The sequence below is a fragment of the Lissotriton vulgaris genome, chromosome 3_1 (genome assembly GCF_964263255.1).
Source record: "Lissotriton vulgaris chromosome 3_1, aLisVul1.2, whole genome shotgun sequence".
In the NCBI taxonomy this organism is placed as follows: Eukaryota; Metazoa; Chordata; class Amphibia; order Caudata; family Salamandridae; genus Lissotriton; species Lissotriton vulgaris.
Genome location: NC_141689.1, coordinates 867,165,291 through 867,186,207, shown reverse-complemented (window position 1 = coordinate 867,186,207; position 20,917 = coordinate 867,165,291). Strand labels below are relative to the sequence as shown.

The 20,917-nt window shown below is 46.5% G+C and overlaps 1 protein-coding gene across 4 annotated transcripts in view; it reads right to left on the bottom strand.

The window, feature by feature from the left end:
• The window catches only part of FANCC (FA complementation group C), a 1,396,321-nt gene that overhangs the window by 838,733 nt on the left and 536,671 nt on the right, over positions 1-20,917 (bottom strand). The gene's annotated exons all lie outside the window — the stretch shown is intronic.

Below are 20,917 nucleotides of genomic sequence, written 5' to 3'. Positions count from 1 at the left end.
CTTTGCAGCACGTATATAGTGCTTCAATACCCCTTCTTACATGTCTCAGTGTATGTAGGCAAAAAGAGACTAGCTTGAAAATTAATTTAATTTTATTTAAGATTTAAACACACAGGCTGCTATACCGCACCGACCTAGTCATAGGGTCAGAAGGGTGGTGTGTCATGTACAACCCCCACCCACCCCCCTCCCAAAAAAAGCATTGCAAAGTCAAAAGGTCTTGCGTTGGCAAGCTGGTTCGATGGTCAAATATTTTATATTTTATTGCAAGCACCTGCCACATTCTGCAACATAAACCCGGATGCCATATGCTTGCAGTAAAAAATTGAAATAAAAAAAATCACGATGTGGCTGTTTTACAAGTGAAGTTTTTAATTAATTCTGATGGGCCATGCATTTTGTTATTATTATCTGTAATGGAGACCAGGGGCCTCTAACTTTACAGTGTCACTTACACGCTTATAACAGAAACTTTAAAATGGAGAATGAAAATAAATCAACGACTAACTGGGCAGCGAAGTCATTACAAAATAGTGGTTATTTTAATTTTTTGAAAAGTCAATGTAAAAGTCCTATCTAAACAAGTCTTGTCACTGAAGAGAAAGGAACCACTCATTTAGGCTGAAACAAAACAAGCAATTTTATACTGATGTGATCAATGTGCACAGCCTTTGTGCAGAGAAGGGAGCCATTAGGTAAAGTGGGGCTTATCCATTGGTCATTGCGTTATGTTTTGTGGGACAGAAAAAAAAAAAAACTATTTAGAAAAACATTAGATGAAGCCAGGTGACCAACAGCTGCTCAATTTATGCATATTGGGTATAATTTTTGGGAAAGACAATAAATAGCCTAGTGTCTCATAGGTTAAATGTGAAAGTGCCTAAACCATATAGCAAAATGCGCAAAGCAGAGATGCTATGAAATGAGTAAAACAAAGCCAAAGGGGCTGGAATCAGAGTTGGTGACAAGAGCAGCAGCCATTAACCTTTTTTTCTTCCTTAAAAGCAGGGATACAGCTTGCTGCTGTACAAATATGCTCATTAACGGGGATGAAACTGAAGGAGGACTCAAGCTTAGCACCCGGAGCCAAAATCACACAATCTTTGAAGATCCAGATTTCACTTACTCTTGCGCGACTCTTGCGAGGCACCTGCAAGGATAAGAGTCTAAGCGCTTGGTAGGGTGCTACCCTGACAAGAAAAGAACTAATTAGCTGGTCCCAAGTTACCTTTCTGTATTCACCCCTCTCTACAAGCACAATATTGTTTTCTTAAATACCAGAGGCCGTTGCTTTTTTATGGTTTATCTGCGAAGAGATACTCCTACACTTTTAGAATTTCCTCCCAGGCACCTTCCACTTACATTCTTCGTAAGGAACATTTCAGGGTCTACTGTTTCAGGATAAGGAAAGCAAAATGAAGTTGATGGAGATCTGCACACAGTGCAATGCACAAAATGAAGGCAAATTAGTTGATTTAGATAGGCACACAGTGTGAGGCAGGATGATAGGCAAAGTGAAGCTGATTTAAATATGCACCCAGAGTGAACTACAAGTTTTAGTTCAAGTGAAGCAGGAGACCACTAAGCAATTACAAGCACGTCAACGTACAACATCCAGGCCCGTGAGGCAAATAAAGGATGAATGCCTCGGTACACAATTGAGTAACCGGTTCCACTCAATCACCATAAATACAGAGCAGCGATATAGAGCAAACACCTAAAATCACAGAAAACCGAGGCACAAAGCTTACTTCAGAGACAAGGTCAGTATTTTACATACTAGTTTAACAGGGAAATAGTTAACGATGTTACTTGTTTAAAGTGATGATATCATTTTATAATCATTTGACTAATGTTTGTATTGAATACATGCTCAATAAATCATATTCCCAGCAAGTCACTACTCCATAGGTACTTCTAAATGAGCAGTTAAATATGGTATTCTAACGAGAAAAAAAATGAACTGTAAATTAAAGCCACGAGAAGGGTCTGCAGGATGCCACAATTTCCTATTTTCTGTATGGTCCCGAGTCCATTCACTGACAGTGTCCATCTCCTATTCGCCTCTTGTCCATTCTCCACTTTTTTTGCCCCGTCCTGGGAGACCCTGACCTAGACCCTCCTTCCTGCCCCTGCAACTGGACACCTACAGTCATCTATTCACAAAGGACTCTTGCCCCACAAACCGAGATAAAAAATGCTTTGGTGAAGATAATTGTGTTCACAAGACTCTTTTGTCTTTCCTGGTACTACTTTTCCATCTCTCCTGCACCTCCCCTCCACATTCAGTGCTTTGGTGATTTTGCACTGCTTGATAAAGTGTTTTATAAGCCATCACCATAACATTAACAATTGCTCCTTTTGTCAGCATCAGACCTTGTATCATTGTCGGCCTAGAGCTCAAAAAACTCTACTTTCATCTTTAGCCACAGTATCAAAAGATCCCAGCATTTCCAACATTGCAGTATTGTAGTCTGGTGCAGTATCGCTGCTCAGTACGGTGTGATATTTGCTCAGAGTGCTCACCAACTTGCAAAGCCCAAGCACACCAGACCCAGTGTTCAAAGACCCCAACACCATCATCAGTCTCAATCACTCGAGGTCACAGTTAACCCATCACTGCTTCACAATACCCTTCTATGCTTGTTGGCTCCATTAGCCAAGTGGGCTCTGCTTCTCCGGCAGGCACAGTATTTCCCATGGTCAAGATACCCCCCTCTGATCAATACCAAGCACAGTAACAAGGCCCCAATAATACAAATATCTATCAAAAGGGCCTAGTAGCAATTACTGCACCATCAACCGCTGAGTCACCTCACAGAACCATCCATTGGCATGCGCCATTGGCATGGGGCATTACTCCCTCACAGTGCTCGCTCTCCGCCCTAGCATTGTAACTCCCCAGTCCACATGACACTAGCAAGTCCACATTGACCACATCAGCAAAACTATCACATAGCATCACTTCAGTACCCTAGAATACTGGTTGGATCAATCACATCAGAGGGCTCTATCAGCCCCAATAATAATGAGATCTGTATCAAAAAGTTCCAGCATGACCAGGAGACCCTCTAACACAGACCCTCCTTATAACACAGCTCCAATAGCACAAGGCTCCATTAACAGCATCAGTCCCAGTATCACAAGACCCCGGTACCACTAATAAATAAATTATTTATTGTATAGTTAATAAAAACCGTTACAATATTCAAATTAATAAAGTGTTTTTCCTTTGCGTACTACTATACATTAAATACAAAGTGTTAAAACCACATTTTTTTGAAACATGTACAACATTTTTGTGAAACCGTGTCAAACTTGGTGGGTTATAAATTTGCTCTTATTGTCCTTTACATGAATTCTCAATATTGATTAATTATTTGACAAATGAATTGTAAATCAAGACCAAAATAAGCGCAGAATCAGGGCTCTGACTTATGTTATCCTTTCAGTAAATTAAAAAAAATTGTTACAAATGTAATTATTTGACAGATGAATTGTGGGTCAACTGAGTCCAACACGTTTAATATAGCGTTATAGCCCGCCGTAGCGGGCTATACCGGCTATTAAAGGCCCGCTGAATCGTTAAAGGCCCGAGCCGAAGGCGAGGGACTTTAACTAGACAGCTGGAGTTTAATTGCTGGTATAGCCCTGCTACGAAGGGCTATAAGGCTATTAGAACATTCTGCCACTAGAGGGCAGAATGTTCTAACAAATTAAACAAAGGGTTCTCGAAGCTCAAGGGGATATAAATCCCCTTGAGCTTCGAGAAGCCTTTGTAGAACATTGGAGTGTTGCTCTGCGGGCCTTTACTGGCCCGGAGAAGCAGGGAACACTCCATTGTCTGCAATGGAGCTCCCAACATTCCAATGTTCTAATATTGCTGAACAGCAGGTGCGAATGCCTTTTTCATTAAACTTTCTCCTGAGTAAACTCCAGCGATCACACTCTAACACCGGGCAGATACAAATCAGATGTATGAAATCTTGAACCGCTGTGCCACATAGGTTACAATCCTTAGGGCCCGGGGTCCTCCAGTCAGGTTGATCGGCATTTGTGGGCAGTTTCCCCATGCATAACTTCAAGTACTTTAGCTTTAGGTGGGGAGGAAAAGCAAGGCCTAGGTAAGCAGCTGGCACGGCCTCGTGTTGTATTGTAAAACCATCCATGCATGTGCACGTTGTTTCAAAGTTGTTTTATCTTCAGTCAGTGAGTGCAAGTAGCTGCCTTTTTCACAATCTGCTTAAATGCGGATACTGGTAATTTCCTTTGCCAAACATCTGCCATCTTAGTAATTTCCAGGGAGGCATTTAGGTACTTCGCATAGTAAGATTTAGGGTTGCTTTGCAAGGCTGCCCAGATTGACGTGTTAATTTCTGCATCGCTATTGAGCCAGATGTTATACCAGAATTTAATTGACTCGTATCTTTTATGCAATATTTGGTGCCGCAATCCAAACTCGAGACGTACCTGTGCTGGTGAAGCCTCGCACGGTAAACAAAATACTCGCTTGTATACTCTTGTTTGAATTTTATCTAATATAGGTGCACTTCTTCCATTATGAACCACACTGCCATAGGCTATCGTTGTAAGTAGCTTAGCTTTAATGACTGCAAGAAGGGGGGTAAACAAGGGACCTTTTAGCTGTTTGGATATTCTGCAGAATGCATGCAATAAAGCAGTTCCCTTCTTTTCAATAGTATCAAAATGCGTGGAGAATGTAAGCCTTCTATCCAGGTCTATCCCCAAGTATTTGTAGCTGTCCACCACTTCCAGGTTTATGTTGTTGATTGTGAATTTCGGCTGTTTGGGGCGATGGTGCGTTACAATCATGACCTTTGTTTTTTTACTATTTATTTCCATCAGGTTCGTTTTTGAGAATTCAGCCAACTCGTGGATTAGACGTTGCAATCCTATTCTTGTTTGATTGAGAAGGACCACATCATCTGCATAAGATAAGTGCGTAAGGGGCAATATCCCTAGCCGTGGCGGATGTGCGTTGACCCCATCTAGCCTTCGTGTCAAATCGGCCATGAATAAGTTAAACAGATGAGGGTCCAAAACACAGCCTTGCTTTAATCCTTGGCTGGTTGTAATCTTCCTGGTAAGCCTTCGGCCGTTATCGATCTTAACCTGCATCCAAGTGTTGGTATAAAGGTCCATGATTGGGTTTAAGATGGTGTCTGGCAGGCCAGTTGCTTTAACTTAGCCCATAATGTTTGTCGACTAACACAGTCAAAGGCAGCCTTAAAGTCCACAAAACATAGATGAAGTACTTGTCGCTCTCGTAGGCTTTTTTCTGCAATTAGGCTTATTGATATGACGTTTGCAATTGTGCCTGTACCACTCCGAAACCCGGTACCACTAGCCCAAAGTATCAACATCTATCCTAGTACAAACATGGAATGCTCAATAATGTATATATTGTCTTGTTGCCTCTATGTACTCCTATTCTTTTCACAGGTACGACAATTGAGGCACAGGGAAATGAGTTGTTTAGTTGGTGTTGTTTGCACATAATCTTATATTGTGGTCAGACAGGTAAGCCAAAGTAGAGCCCAATTCTATAGCCCAGGGGTCATAAACGAAAAAAAACAACTAAGCTGGCATTCACTTCTCCTCACTACACTGCCCCAAAGCAAACATTGTCCACTGTTTTCACCAGCATAAGGGAGGCCACCGCCTGCAGGCACTGACATCATGCCGATCTGGCCTGGAACCTTGTAACAAACAATGTAACCCCATCAGAAGGAGATTGCAGGTCAAATATTGAAGGATCGCTAAACGGTGACTCTAGTGTTGAAGAGGCTGTGGATTAAGTGTAGTGGTTTGGCTTTGAAATCCTCCTATTTGCACTTAAAGGAATTACTGCTGTGCTGTTACTCTTCCACCTGCGTCCCTCGATGCATGCCACCTATTTATAAATTCATTCATACTTTCACACTCAGTCATATGTTAAGTAACTCGCTCAGTCCTTTAAGCCATTCAACCCCAGGGATTCTGTAGGCCAAGATCAGGCCAGTATATGGACCTGGTCTATCAGTTAACTGGCCTGTACTCATCAATGTGGAACCTGATACACCCACCTCCAAATTCAGGAACAGCAGACTTTTAAAGGGATGACAAACAGGACTGGCTTCTGAAAGTATACCAGCACGCATACTTCAACCCACAGAACCAGGGCTTCTACCTATTCCACAGAACCAGCAAAGGTAAACCTTCTACAGAACTAGCACTGAATGAATGAAGGGGAATTTGTCGAGAGCAACTTAGCCCAAGGGCATCAAGGCGCCAGGAAAGATGGTACAGCTGCTTATGATATGAGATAGTGCCAAACTACGAGTAAGCTTCTACAAAGAGCCAGGTTTTTAGTGCCTTACGAAAAAGCGAGAGCGGTGTTTGCCCTCTTAGCTCAGCAGAAAGCGTGTTCCACAATCTTGGGGCAAGGGAGGGAAATGCCCTCCCACCCCATCGGGCTTTAACAACTCGGGGGATGGTCAACAGTTTTTTATTAGAGGAGCGTAAGGCTCTTCTAGGAGCATACAGAGATAGAAGGGACCTAATGTTTTCTGCGCCCAATCCATGAAGGGTGCCGTAGGTGAGACACAGGATCTTCAAGTTGATCCTGGACTGCATAGGAAGCCAATGCAGATTTTTCCTGGTTAGGGTGGCTGAGACATGTCTAGGGGCGTCCGCGACAAACCTGGCCACTGCATTTTGCACTATCTGAAGCCGCTGAATCAGCTTTTTGTTTATGCCTAGATAAAGTGCATTGCAGTAGTCCAGCCTTGACGCGACGAGCGCCACCGCAACCTGTTTCCGAGCTTCAGGGGAAAGATAGTGGGTGATCTTTCTCAAAATTCTGATAGCACCACAGCAAGGAGAGACCGTTCTACTAACTTGCCTTTCGAAACAAAGCATGGTGTCTAGCAACACACCCAGGTTGCGGGCAGATTGAGAAGGCTGGGGACAGGCTCCAAGAGAAGGAGGTCACCAGTCACTCGACCAAATGTCCTGTTTGGCCCCAAAAATCAGGACCTCAGTTTTCTCACCGTTTAATTTCAGGAAGTTCTGAATCATTCAACCAGAGACTGCTTTCATACAGTTCCTGAAATTAAGAGCGGTGATACTCACCGATTGGGAGAGGGAGACCATAATCTGGGTGTCGTCAGCGTATGACAGCACTTCCAACCCGAAAGATCTTACTAACCTGGCAAGGGGGGCCACATAGATGTTAAAAAGTGTGGGGCTCAAGGATGAGCCTTGAGGAACCCCACACTGTACAGGTTTAACGGGGGAAAGAAAATCACCCAGCTTGACCCTCTGTTCACGTTGGTTAAGAAAGGAGGTCAAGAGGCTCAGAGCAGGGCCATCCACTCCCATTTCTCTGAGGCGAATAGCCAAGATGGATGGATGGAGACAGGGTATCAAAAGAAGCTGTAAGGGCAACCAGGAACAGAATAGTAGTCTGGCCCCGGTCGACCTTGGCGCGGATGTTATTGATAACCACAGTAAGAGCAGACTCCGTACTGTGTGCCCTCCAGAAGCCATGCTGAGAGGGGTCCAGAAGGCAGAAGTTATCCAGGAAGGCACTCAGGTGGTAGTTGAGGTGAGCCTCTAACATCTTGGCAGGGGCGGGGAGCAAGGATATCAGGCGAAAGTTCTTGAGGATCCCAGGATCCAGAGTGGCCTTTTTTTAGCAGGGGATTAACCACCGCCATTTTCCAGGAGGCGGGGAAAGTACCTTCAGATATTGCTAGATTCATCACCTCCAGCAGTGGGGGCAGCATTACCTCCCTGCACTCCTTGAGAATCTTAACCTCTTCGCCGCTAATGACAAGGGTAACTCGTCATGGACTTTCCATCGATTTCAATGGAAAGTGAATGGCAGCAATAATATTGCCTTAGCAGTAAAGGGGTTAAGCAGACAGGGGTCCAGAGGGGATCCAGATTTTATTTTGTCCAGGAGCAGATTAAGCTTTTCAGAGGTGAGGGGAGGAAAATTAGAAAAGCTGCTACAGGATCCCATAGCCTGGCCTTTGGCAAAGGGGGCCACAGGGGGAGCCGAGGCCTCTAGGTCTCGATTAAGCGATTCCAGCGCAGTGTAGATATCCACTATCTTAGTATGAAAAAAAGTGATCTGGTCACACAGTTCCTGAGTCCCCACTATGGGATCTGGCAACTGGAGAGTAGCCAGAGAATCTATAATACTGAACAGCTCCCTAGGGGAATTGAGGGAGGCCGTCAACTTCGCAAAGTGGGCCTTCTTTTCCTCAATTAATTAATTAATTAATTGTGGGTTTGTAATGCGCTAGAATCAACTCCCAAAGGAGTATCGCTGCGCAGTAGACCGCTGGGGAACCCGTCCTGGCTTTCCCTGTGAGATGGTCCCTACTGGGTATCTCCAAGGTGAACCAGGCATCCCCGGCGTATGTGGGGGGCCGTTGTGGAGATGAGGCACGCTAATGCCCAGAGTTGCCGAGTGTGATCCCTGGTTAGAGTAGGCACCGAGGTGAGAATTATCGAGTCCGCTGACCCTTGCCCACGACCCTGCCGCGTCGGGAATTGAACCCTGGTCCCGGGCCGTCCTCTGCTCCTGTGTCTGCCGCCTCTAACCAGTGAGCCACACCACTCCGCTTTGTACTCCTTAAGGAGACTTTTATGTTTTTCCTTCTCCTTCACTTACACCATAGCACCACACCATAGCACAGAACACCTGCCTCTTAACAGCCCCAAATGCTGTTTCCCATGATATTGAAGAGGGAAGAGGAAAAGGTTCTTCACCATGTTCATCATGATCATCATCAGAGTACTTGTAAAGGCTATACAACCCCAAGATAGAACACTGAAGCAATAAAAAAAGACCAAAGATGAAGAGGAGTAGCAGAATAATGTCTTTATCCTTTTTTCTAAACAGAGCTGGTGTTCCACAGATGCAGAGGAAGATATATCCCTTATGTGCTAGCACTAGCCTGCTCTTAACTATTTATTTCTAGGTAAGCCCAGAAATAACTTAACCCAGATTGCTGTGTGTATGCTGGTGTGTTGAGTTTACATCACAATTAGATGGTCAGGATCTTTGCCATAACTTACTTTGTTAATCGGCGGGGAACATTACATTTTATTCTTGCTAGTAGAGGTAACCGTCGTAATCTCTCCAGCATCAGGTTGATACACTCTTTCTAAAGAAGCCTGATAATGGCTCTTTCTGAAATGATTGAGAAAATTCAGGTTTTAGGAGAGTTGTTTGTAGATAAGGTAATTGGAAAGGTATTGCCATAATTAATGTAGAAGCCTATAATTGCTCTAAAAATTGCAACTCTGTAAAGCTCAGAGAGAAACGGGAGGGCGGGCGCATTTTAGAAGGCAATGACAAGATGCTACAAAAGAATTCAGTGAAATATCGGGGTCAAAACCCTCCTTTCTGCCGGGGAGATAGTGGAATTATTCACCTGGATCACAGGTATAGCATAATGAGAGCTAATTTATTGTATTTTTACTTTGGATGGGTGTTAGAACTGTCAGTCTTAGGGTGGTCTTTCCCCGATATTTTTACTTTCTGCCTCCACTTTTTGCTGCATCATTTTTTTTGCCTAAGGACTATGAGAACTTTCTCACTGCAAAACAGTACTAAGGTATACCTGCTTCCTACCTAAACATGTGTGCAATTGGTGTATACCTGATTGACCTATTTAATTAACTTGTAAGTTCCTTGTAAGGAGGTAGAGTATATACCCAGGGCCTGTAGGTTAAATGCTACTACTGAGGCTGCAGCACTGATTTTGCCACCCACAGAAGTAGCCTTCCCGACATGTCTCAGGCCTGCCACTGCAGTGCCTAGGTGTGCAGTTTACTGCCACTTCGACTTGGAATTTAAAACTACTTGCCAAGCCTCAAAGTCCCCATTTACTACATAGTCACGCCTAAGGTTGGTCCTAGCTAGCCCTAAGGGCAGGGTCCTACATAAGTAAAAGGTGGGACATATACGTTTATGTTTTGCTTGTCCTGGTATTGATATACAGCCTATTTTGTGTTTCACTACTGGGGGGCCTCCCCTTCTCTCATAGCTTATCATTGGAATTCCTTAATTGCATTTTAAGCTTCAATTTAATTTAGTCAGAGAGGAGTAGCTTTTTCATGTTTCATATCTTTGGAAAGGCAATAATACATCATTCTTACTGGTGAAGTTGGATGTAACATTACTATTTTAAAAATGCCACTTTTAGTAAGTGGACATTTCTCTGCACCTACTGCTCTGTGTGCCCGACAGCCTGTCTCCAATACACGTCTGGAGAGGGTGACAGCGACACTTTTTGAATTCTCTCTAGACAGCCACAACAAAGGAAGGAAAGATGTGTCTGAGTACTCATCTACATACAACTGCATTCTGATGGCCTGGGTAGGATGGAAGGGAGGGACTAACACTTCACTTGAATAGGTAGGGTCCTGTCCCCACACAAAGGGCTGATTTAGACCCCATTGATAGCCTGGCAGACAGGACTGAACTGAAGGGGTAACCTGTGCACTTCAGAGAGCTGCTCAGAAGTCACCCCACGTCAATGGCACTTTTGGGTATAAGTACTGGGTCTCTGACCCCCTAAAATCATACACTCATCTTTGGACTACAGACTTGGAAGGCCTGCTTTTCTTTTGAGTTACCCTGCTGCTATCTGACTCAGATGAAGAAGAGCTGGACTCTGCCTTCACTCCAAGTGATTTCCAAGGTCTTGTTGGCTTGTCTCCTGTTGCTTGAGACTCGGGGATATCAAAGTCGCTATCCCTGCTCCTGGGCCTGGCTCACTGGAAGTGGCCCAGATACTTGCAACACAGATTTCAGCACATCTCCGGTCTTTGTATAACAGTACTGACGCATCGACCCGGTTGCGAGAGTAAAATCAGTGCATCGCATCAGAACCAGCACTTTGCCTCCAGAGATCGACGATTTGGACAGCCTATCGACGCTGCTGAAGCTAGGTAAAATCAACGTATCCTTTCAACTGTGTGGCATAATCCAGCACATCGCTCAACGGCCTTCAACTAAGGCACCCATCTTCTGAACTGACGCATCGTATTCACTGTGTGGAGAAGATCAACGCATCTCGTTGCGTGTGACAAGGAAAGGTACTTTGTTCGCCGGGGCATGTGCGGGTCGTGTAGCTGGCCTGAGCTTCCACGAGGTCAGCCCGAACTTTGACTTTGCCCCGGTCTAATGTGACTGCAGTAACCCCTAAGCTCTAATTGCTTCTAAGCGCTTTACTGCAGTTATTGTTTTAAAATTCAATATCTCAACTTCTATACATTGTATTTTTGTCTTGTTGAGAATATAATCTATTGTTATAAACTTGTGTGGAGTATTTTTGTGGTGTATTCATTGTGTTACTGTGTGTGTGTGTTTTGCACAAATACTTGGCACAGAGCAGTCAGGCTTATCTAAATAGGCTATGTGTAAAGTTACTAGACGGTGAGCACAGGTTATCTTTTAGTGTGCATCTATCTCACCCTGACTAGGATTGTGGTTTCTGCTTGAACAGGGTGCATACCTTTGCCAACCAGAAACCCAATTTCTAACAATGGGATTACCAAAAATGTAATTTTATTTTCAATACGGATGACACCGTTTTTGTATGTCCATGCCACCGTCTGATTCAGAGCAGGTGCTCAACTGGACAGTCTCAATACTTTCCAAGCATCCTCAGCAAAGTAATGTAAATGGGTCACTTGGGTATGGAGAAATTGATGAGATTACACAAATATTAAGGGTTTAGCAGGCACCCGGCCATGCCCATGCATAAAGAAGAGGCTGTGGCATAAATGCCAGAACAGCCGACATCGGAGCTGGAGAGCCAGGTTTGAGGCTCGGCGTCAGCTCAACATTGTGTGATTCTGGGCAAATCACAATCTCCCTGTGCCTATGGACAGCATCTGGATACCCTCACTGGTGATAAGCAGCACTCTACAAATTTGAGTATTTTTATTTATATTTAAGCATGGATGAGGTAGAGATTATCTCTACTCTGATGCTGAACTCCATATCACTGGATTTCTACTTAGCAGATCATTGAACCAAATAGATGCCATAGCCTTAACTTCTACCATCTCCTTGATTGTCAGCGAAATAGAAGGGAGATGGAAGGGGGAGAAACACACTGAGCACCATCAGCACTCAGTATCACATTTGCTCAGGATGTCCAGAATAGGATCTTGAATGTTCATCCCTCTGCATCTATTCTAAAATAGTTCTAAAATGGCTTGCAAAGATCTTTAGACGTCAGTGGTATGGTATCAAGTACCCAGAAGGGGCTATAGTTTCCTGAGGCACAGAGTCAGATTTGTAATGGGGGCACTCGGGCAATGTCTGAGGGGCCGATATCCAAATTCCTGCTGTGGGCTGCTTTTTTGAGTAGCCTGGGGGGCCGATTTGGGCAGTTTCTGCGATGTTCAATGCCGCCAGCGATCCAGTGGGTGTCAGAGTGGCCTTTCTGGAGTAAGATGGGCGTCCATTACCTCCCTTTTATCACCCCGCAGAGGTGTCACTTCCTTACTCTAGCTGGGCCGGCCAAAACAATGAATGCATACGGAGCGTTGGCAGGTGGCCTGAACAAAAGTGGCATCACTTGTCCGTGTATTGTTTTCAACCCCGCCCCCCCTTTTTTTATATAAAATTTCGCCGAAGCAGTGGTTTGCAGAAAGGCAATATGTAAATGTGGGCCACTTTATTTTAGTGTGCCCTGGCCGATTTTTTATCCCAATCCAAGTCTGCTGAGTCATGCTGGTAGTGATATGCTAAAAGTGCATTTAAAGCAGAGGTATCGTAGTGTCTTCCTAACGGAGACACTGGAATTGACTTCTAATACCCTGCCTGAAGCACTTATTTCAGTGACCACGTTATTGAAAACCCTTCCACTGTTAGAAACTACAGTTTGACTCCTCTTTCATCATAGGAGACCCTCTCTTAAGAAAACACACAGAAACTGCACACACTAGAATGGCTACTGGGTGCTACTTGTTTGTCAACCTTTAATTTTCCTGGATCCATTGTGAATTTGAGTAGTAACCCAGCCCGTTTGGCTCAGCGCATCTAGCAGTGGTGTCTTCTTTCTAACCAATATACCTACAGCTCCTCTATTTTCCTCCATTGTTATGGGTAGCTAAAGTCCCTCTCTACTCTCATAGGGCAGCCACTCCACGTCTGACCATTTAGAAATCTCTCAAGGTCATTGATGAACCTCTGGCAGAGAGACATGTAAGCTTCTTATAGTACAAGACAAAAATATAATTGATCCCATCATGCGTGGTAACTGGGCTACCAAAGTCATCCCTCCATGTCTTTAATTCTATGTCAGGACCGGAGACGAGGATTATGCTTTATCTCTCTTCGCTTTAATAACCAATTTATTCACAGCAGCTCATTAGTAAACCAGTATCAAAACCACATTTCCCATAACACTAGGGAAAAGAAAAAACAGTCTCTTGTAAGTCCTTTCACAGTGTCCATGAACGTTGTCCCCATAAATCATCCTGAGACTTCCTGCACTTCCTCTTTCTTCGCTGCTCGGCAGCTCGAGATAAGTGCATTTTTGGTTTCTTCTCATGTTTGCCTTTGAGGGGAGTTTAACGTTAATGGGGTTGATTTGCCTCTCTGTTTTACTTCCGCAGATTCCCTATTGAGCCGCGGGAACGCTGGTGCGCTCCTTACGCGGTTTGCCTGCCCGTATCTCGTTGACCGCGGTGCGGTCCTCCGCCCGTTAGAGCGCACTGTGTGGGCGACATGACCTGCGGCCGGAGCGCATTTCGACAGAGATCAGAGTGAAGCGCTACGGTCCACAGTACATGTCGCGCCCGAGCCGCCAAGTCAATCGCCCAGGTTGCTACTGGGTCTGTATTCCCGACCTGTTTGACAAACGCCCGCTCGGCGGGTAGGTAGTAGTGCGGTGCACCTGGCAACGCGGTTCCCCTCACGCCCGAGTCAAGCCTCGGTAAGTATTTTTGTGGAGGCCCTCTTTGTAGGTCCCTCACGGACACCCGGACTGGCAGCTCTACCTATTCCCAGTGCATCTGTGGGGAGTGTGGGTGTCCTGGGGCTTCGGACCCGTTAAATTTCATGCCACTGGCAGTTTCTCTTTACTGAGAGACCCTCAGTCCTTAAATTACTGCGCTGCTGCGTGGGAGTGCTCCTTCAGCGTCCTGTCGCCAGGTTTGCTTGTGAATTACCCTGAGTTGCCTTACTGGGCTTGAAAGTCGATACCTGAACATCAGCCAGCATGGAGCACGTGTATTATGAGGAAGAAGATTCCTTAGCCTATCTTCAATGGGATGATGATTTCTATACAAAAGTAGATGGTTCCATTCATAAGGCGGTCTCAGACCTCATGACTCCAATAGGACAACGGTTGGCGGATAAAATAGAGAGTTTTCATGCGAAAATGGTCCCTCCTCCACCGGCTGTCCCGGGACCTTCAGGTACTTCAGGTCAGGCTCAGCCAGAGGAACAGGGACACCCCCTCCAAAGAAAAAGTGTGAGGGTAGGGTGGACACTGATGCTTTTGAACGCCTTAAGCAGGCGTTTTTGGAACACACTGCCCCCATAGAGCTTCCCCAGGGCCCTGAGCCTACTGATGAGGAGCTCCAACCGACGTCCCCTGGGACTCAGTTGGGCGATACCCAGGACGCCTCTGACGGCTAGGCGGGCTCGTCGCGATCTTGGAGGCCATCGGGCTCCGCGGAGCCCCCGAAGGCAGGAATTTCCGACATGTTGGATCCTGACGATATCGTCCCCCCCCGGTCAGCGGAGTGGGCCCCCGCTGACAAGGCAGCTTTGTATTTGGCATCGCGCCTCAGGAAGCCGCTAGAGAATGAGGGGCGCAGTCGCCTGCGCGCTGAGTGTCCCAGGTCGACGCTAGAGGGCAAGGTGTCAATAACCCCTGAAATTGAGAGCAAGATGGTGACGTTCTTGGCTAAGTTTATTAAGGACCCGAGGAAAGGGATAGATAGATCATGGCATGCGTGCCAGGACAAGTTGTTGGACGCCATTGGTCCGTTAGCCAAGATTCTAGACATGGCTGAGGAGGCACGCAGTTCGGGCTCCTTGATCGACCCTGAAGCGTTGTCAGCATAGGCCCAACGGGCGATCTGTTTTATCGGTAATGCAAACTGCGCACTTTCCACTGAGAGGCGCAGATCGCTGTTTATGAAGGTGGACCCCAAACTAGGAGATTTGGCATGCTCAGAGGCTGGAGCCTCAGCGCAAGGAGGGCTGTTTGGTGAGCCATTTATAAAGGTACTTGGAAAGTTTGTGGCTACGTTCACATCCTTGGATAAGGCGCAGGCCAATATTAAACCCTCGGGTTTTCCGTGGGGCCGGTCGGGGTAGGAGCCGCCCGCCCGTCCGCGGATAGAACCAACAGCCCCAAGGTAGGGGGCAAGCCTCCGGGCGTGGACAATACCAGTCTGACCAACGCTTCAACAACTTCTACCCCACCAGGGGTCAGCGCTTCAGGGGACAAGGCTACAAAGGAAACAACGGCAATGCCAACGGTGAGTGTTTTACCTGCTGCACAGCTGCGAATAGGGGGCAGGCTGGCGTCATTTTTCCCCGCTTGGGAAGAGCTTACGGGGGACGCTTGGGTTCTCCAGACGGTCAGGGGATTCCAAATAGAGTTTTATGGTTCCCCTCGCCAGGCCCGTCCTCCCCGACCAATCGTTTTCTGCGCATCAGACGCGGCCTTGATAGACGACGAGGTGCGGAATTTACTGCGCAAAGGGGCGGTGTGTCGCACCGTGGTACACCACTCTGGTTTTCTCAGCAATATTTTTCTAGTCGACAAGACAGATGGAGGTCGGCGACCGGTTATCAACCTTCGAGACTTCAACGAGTGGCTGGTGTACAGACACTTCAAGATGGAGGGCATTCACCTGCTTAGGGATGTTCTCTTGCCACTCAATTGGATGGTCCGCTTGGACTTAAAAGATGCGTACCTGGTGGTTCCGATTTTCCCTCCTCACAGGCGGTTCCTTCAGTTTCTGTGGCAAGGCCAAGCTTATGAATTACAGTGCCTTCCGTTCGGGCTTTCCTTAGCCCTGTGGTGTTTTTACCAAGGTTCTCAAACCGGTGATGGAATATCTGAGGGCGCGCGGAGTCCGCTTGATCGTCTACTTAGACAATATTCTTCTTTTGGGCCAGTGCCCCGTGCAGCTTCGGCAACATTTACAGTTGGCGGTGGCTCTCCTCCAGTCTCTGAGGTTTGTCATCAACGAGAAGAAGTCCCTCTTGGTACCAACTCAGCGAGCGACCTTCCTGGGATTCGTGATAGATGCCACTACAGCCACTCTGAGTCTGAGTCTCCCTTCCAGGAAGGTGGCGAAAATCCGTCACGAAATTCGCCAGACCTTGGACAAACAGAGGACTTCTCTCCGTCAGATTGCCCGGTTGGTAGGTCTGTTTTCGGCTTCCATTCAAGCAATCTTCCCGGGTCCGTTACATTACCAAGCCCTGCAGTGGTTAAAAGCGCACCCTCTACGGAAAGGTCTTACCTACTTACAGATGGTCCCGTTGACGGAAGAGGTTCGCGAAAAACTGGAGTGGTGGCTTTCTCATATGGAGGCATGGAACGGCAGAGCGATTTTCGGCTCGGCATGGACTTGGTGATAGAGTCAGATGTCAGTCGAGCCAGCTGGGGTGCGCGGTGTGGGGAGTTCTCCACCGGCGGAAGTTGGTCTCCTCAAGAGCAACTGCTTCACATCAATTGCCTGGAGCTCCTGGCAGGCTCCTTTGCGGTCCAATGCTGGACCAAAGACCGGGTTCAAGCTTCAGTATTGCTGAAGATGGACAACATGTCAGCGGTCAGGTACATAAACCACCTAGGGGGCTCCCGCTCCAAAGCATTGGCGAATATGGCGAAGCAATTTTGGGAGTTCTGTCTTTCCCACAAGGTGTCGGTTACGGCAGAGTATCTTCCGGGAGCGGAGAATCGGGTGGCGGATTGGCATTCCTGTCACCTTTGGGATTCCAGCGTGTGGAAGCTGGATCCGGAGATCTTTAGGAGCCTACACGAACGGTGGGGCCCGTTCTCGATCGACCTTTTTGCGTGCCGCCTGGACAAGCAGCTTCCTCTGTTCTTCACTTGGAGACCGGACCCTCTGGAAGTGGCATCCGATGCGTTCAGCCAGGATTGGAGTCAGGAAATGGGTTATGCTTTCCCCCCGTTCTCCATGATCACCCGAGTGGCGGCCCAAGTTCGCAGGCAAAAAGCTGCCGTGGCACTGATAACACCCTTTTGGAGGTCGCAAGTTTGGTTTCCGGTTCTTCTGGGACTTTCTTGGGATTTTCCAATCCCAATCCCGCAAACTCCCGTCTCCTGTTGAGTCCGGAAGGGATTCCTCACCGATTGATAGAGGAAGGCTTTCTCCAGCTCATGGCTTGGCGGATTACAGGCAATGCTGGAGATTGCCCGGCCTTTCGGTCCACGCTGAGTCCTTGTTGTCCAGAGCTTGGGCGGACAGTACTTAGAGGTACTTAGACCCCCCCAGGATATAGCGGCATGGATTAGCAAATTTAGCGGCACAAAAATGGAAATTTAGCGGCACAAATATGGAAATTTAGCGGCAATTTAGCGGCATTTTATTTGGCGGTTTTTCCTACAACAAACACAGATATCTGTGTGTGTTGTTCCCTGGTGTGTTTGTGGTCTGTGTGTGTTGTTCCCAGTGTGTTTGTGGTCTGTTTGTGCTGGGCTAAGGTGTTACCAAGTGTATAGGACGTACATATTTATTTATAAACCATACATTCAAACAAGCTTGTCAGGCAAAGAAGCAAATGATTAAGGGAATAGACAACGCTTCATTTAAAGAAAGAATAACCACGTTTTTAAACGATCACTTACATAGTATTAACTTCCAAACAAATATGCACACTCCCACAAAACAAATACAAGCCGAGAAATTGTTCAAGAGAATCGAATGTGATTTTAATGTCTCTACGGATCCTTTTGAGGCGCTTTACTTCTGTATTGTCCACACTCCAGTAAGCTCCTTTTCGGGCATACTACTTTATAGGCCCCCGGGGTCCAGAGCTAACTTTTGCTCAGAACTCTTCAGAATTTTGGAACCCTATTTTGGTAGACCCCATCTTACTATTCTGGGCGACATTAACTTTCATCTAGAGGATCTTACTTCTAAAGAGACCTGCTCCCTGCTCAACTCTCTGGAGGCATGTGACTTTGTCCAACGAGTTCTCCTCCCGACTCATAAGGCGGGACACATCCTTGACGGGATCTTTTCCAACGACCCCAGATTAGGTGTTGGCACCCCGGTCCCGATTACCTGGTCTGACCACTCAGCAGTCCCGCTGTCCTTAGACATCCCCTGCCCCGTTGTCACTGCGGTCCCGGGTAAAAAACAATTCAAAAGGAACTTCAAAAACTGTACTCCGGAGGCTGTGGCCCCTTTTTTCCTCAATGCCCATATCTCATCTCAGCGGAATGTAGATGAGACGGCCCAAGAACTCGCTGATACCATCACCAGAGCCGTCGACGAACTAGCCCCCCCCTCCCTGAAACCTGCGGCTAGACAGAAGCCAACTGCCCCCTGGTTTTCCGTCGATCTGAGGCTTCTCAGACAATCTTGCAGACAGAAGGAACGTAAGTGGCGTAAATCCTGGGATCTCAAAGATAGGGAAGACTACAAGAGCCTACTGCGAGAGTATAAAAATAGAATCATTAAGGAGAAACAGGACTACTTTTCCGATCTAACCTGTTCCCTAACATCTTCCAAAGAGCTCTTTAAAATAGTGGACTCTCTCTGTTCTCTTCAGGTCCCCGATCCTGTAGTCGCTTCCCAGGAGCTATGCAATGACATATCTGACTTTTTTTACAAAAAGATAGATGATATCTACATAGCTCTAAAGTCGCAGGGGAACTCGCTTAGTGCGGATGACCTCTCCCAAATTACACGCCTGGAAGCCTTGACTACTGAATCCTCTCACTCCCTTGATCATTTCCCTGCCCTTTCGTTAGAGGATCTTAATAGCCTGTTGGACAGAACTAAATCGTCATCTCCTCTTGATCCAGTTCCTCTGAAAGTTCTGAAGAACTGCAGAGAGACTATTCTCCCTTCAATGCTGGAAGTTACGAATGGAGCATTGGAGCAGGGTATCTTCCCGTCACTTTGGAAGAAAGCCATTGTAAAACCGCTGCTGAAAAAGGCCACCTTGGACCCTGGAGTACTGAAGAATTTTAGACCCATCTCTCTTCTGCCGGCCCCGGCTAAGATGTTGGAGACCCATTTGAATCTCCATCTTTCAAACTTCCTCGAGACCTCTGGTTTCCTGGATGGGTCCCAACATGGCTTCAGAAAGCTGCATAGCACGGAGTCGGCGCTGACGAAAGTCATGGATAACATCCGCAGAAAAGTAGATTCGGGTCTAACCACTGTACTGGTGCTGCTAGATCTCTCAGCAGCATTCGACACCCTGTCTCCCCTTACTTTAACAACTAGGTTAAGGGAGGCTGGGGTTGAAGGACCGGCACTCAGTCTCCTGAGCTCCTTTCTTCAACAAAGAGAGCAACGTGTCATGCTAGGTGAATACCTCTCCCCTGCTAAATCTTTGCAATGTGGGGTGCCACAAGGGTCGGCATTGAGTCCGACCCTGTTTAACATCTACGTGGCCCCACTTGCAAGACTAGTAAGATCTCAGGGGATGGAGGTAGTGTCGTATGCCGACGACACGCAGATTATGGTATCCCTGACTCACTCTGTTGGTGAAACTGCTTCTAACTTTAGAGCCTGCATGCAACTTGTTGCAGAGTGGATGATTGCCAACTCTCTAAAGTTGAACGGGGACAAAACAGAGGTCCTGGTCTTTGGCAAGGACCAGGGCATATGGTCAGATGACTGGTGGCCCCCTTCTTTAGGTAGCTGCCCAACACCGACACAATCTGCCAGGAACCTAGGCGTCATCTTTGACACCCAGCTCTCTATGGAGCTCCAGGTCAACAGAACGGTGGCCACCTGTTGGGGAGTCATCAAGACCCTGAAGAGAATCGTACACTACCTGTCCCCACAAGCACGGAAACAGGTGGTAATCGCCCTTGTTGGTTCAAGGCTTGATTACTGTAACTCAGTGTACGCAGGGGCCAACAAGGGTCTGCTCTTGCGCCTGCAGGTCATACAAAACGCGGCAGCACGGTTTGCTCTCGCTCTGCCCTGGCTAGCCTCTATGACCGCAGCGAGGAAGAACCTTCATTGGCTCCCCATCCCCTCAAGGATTACTTTTAAACTCCTTTGCCTTACTTACAAGGCCTTAACTGCAGGTTCAGCTGATGCCCTTGGATCATTACTCTCTAGATATGTTCCAAGTAGATGTCTTCGTTCCAGTGAGCTTAATCAACTGGTCATCCCGAGAGCCAAGAAGGCTAGATGGGGGAGCAAAGCTTTTTCCATACTGGCTCCTCGGATATGGAACTCACTCCCCCTGGAAATCAAATTACTGCCCTCCCTGGACCTCTTTAGGAAGTCATTGAAAACGTGGCTCTTTGTCAAAGCATACAATTAGGCCCTGTCTCTTTCTGCGTACAGTTTTTATTTGGACTAGGCGCCTTGACGCCCACTGGGCATAGCTGCGCAATATAAATAAAGTTTCATTCATTCATTCATTCAATGTTCAACAAAGGTAGCCAAAACAATTTGTGAAGCATAAAAAAACATGATTGTCATCACATTACATTTTGATTAGGAATTTGAAGTGACCTCCTGATAGTAGAAGGACAATACAAAAACAAAAAATAAAATGTGAAAGTGAACATTTAGGTTTCATCTACCTATCACATATCGGATGTTCCTTTTATAACTCTATTAAGCTAACAGAGCGTAAAATAGCTCAAAGTCACAACATTAAAAAATAAACTGGTGGCAAACATGTTCG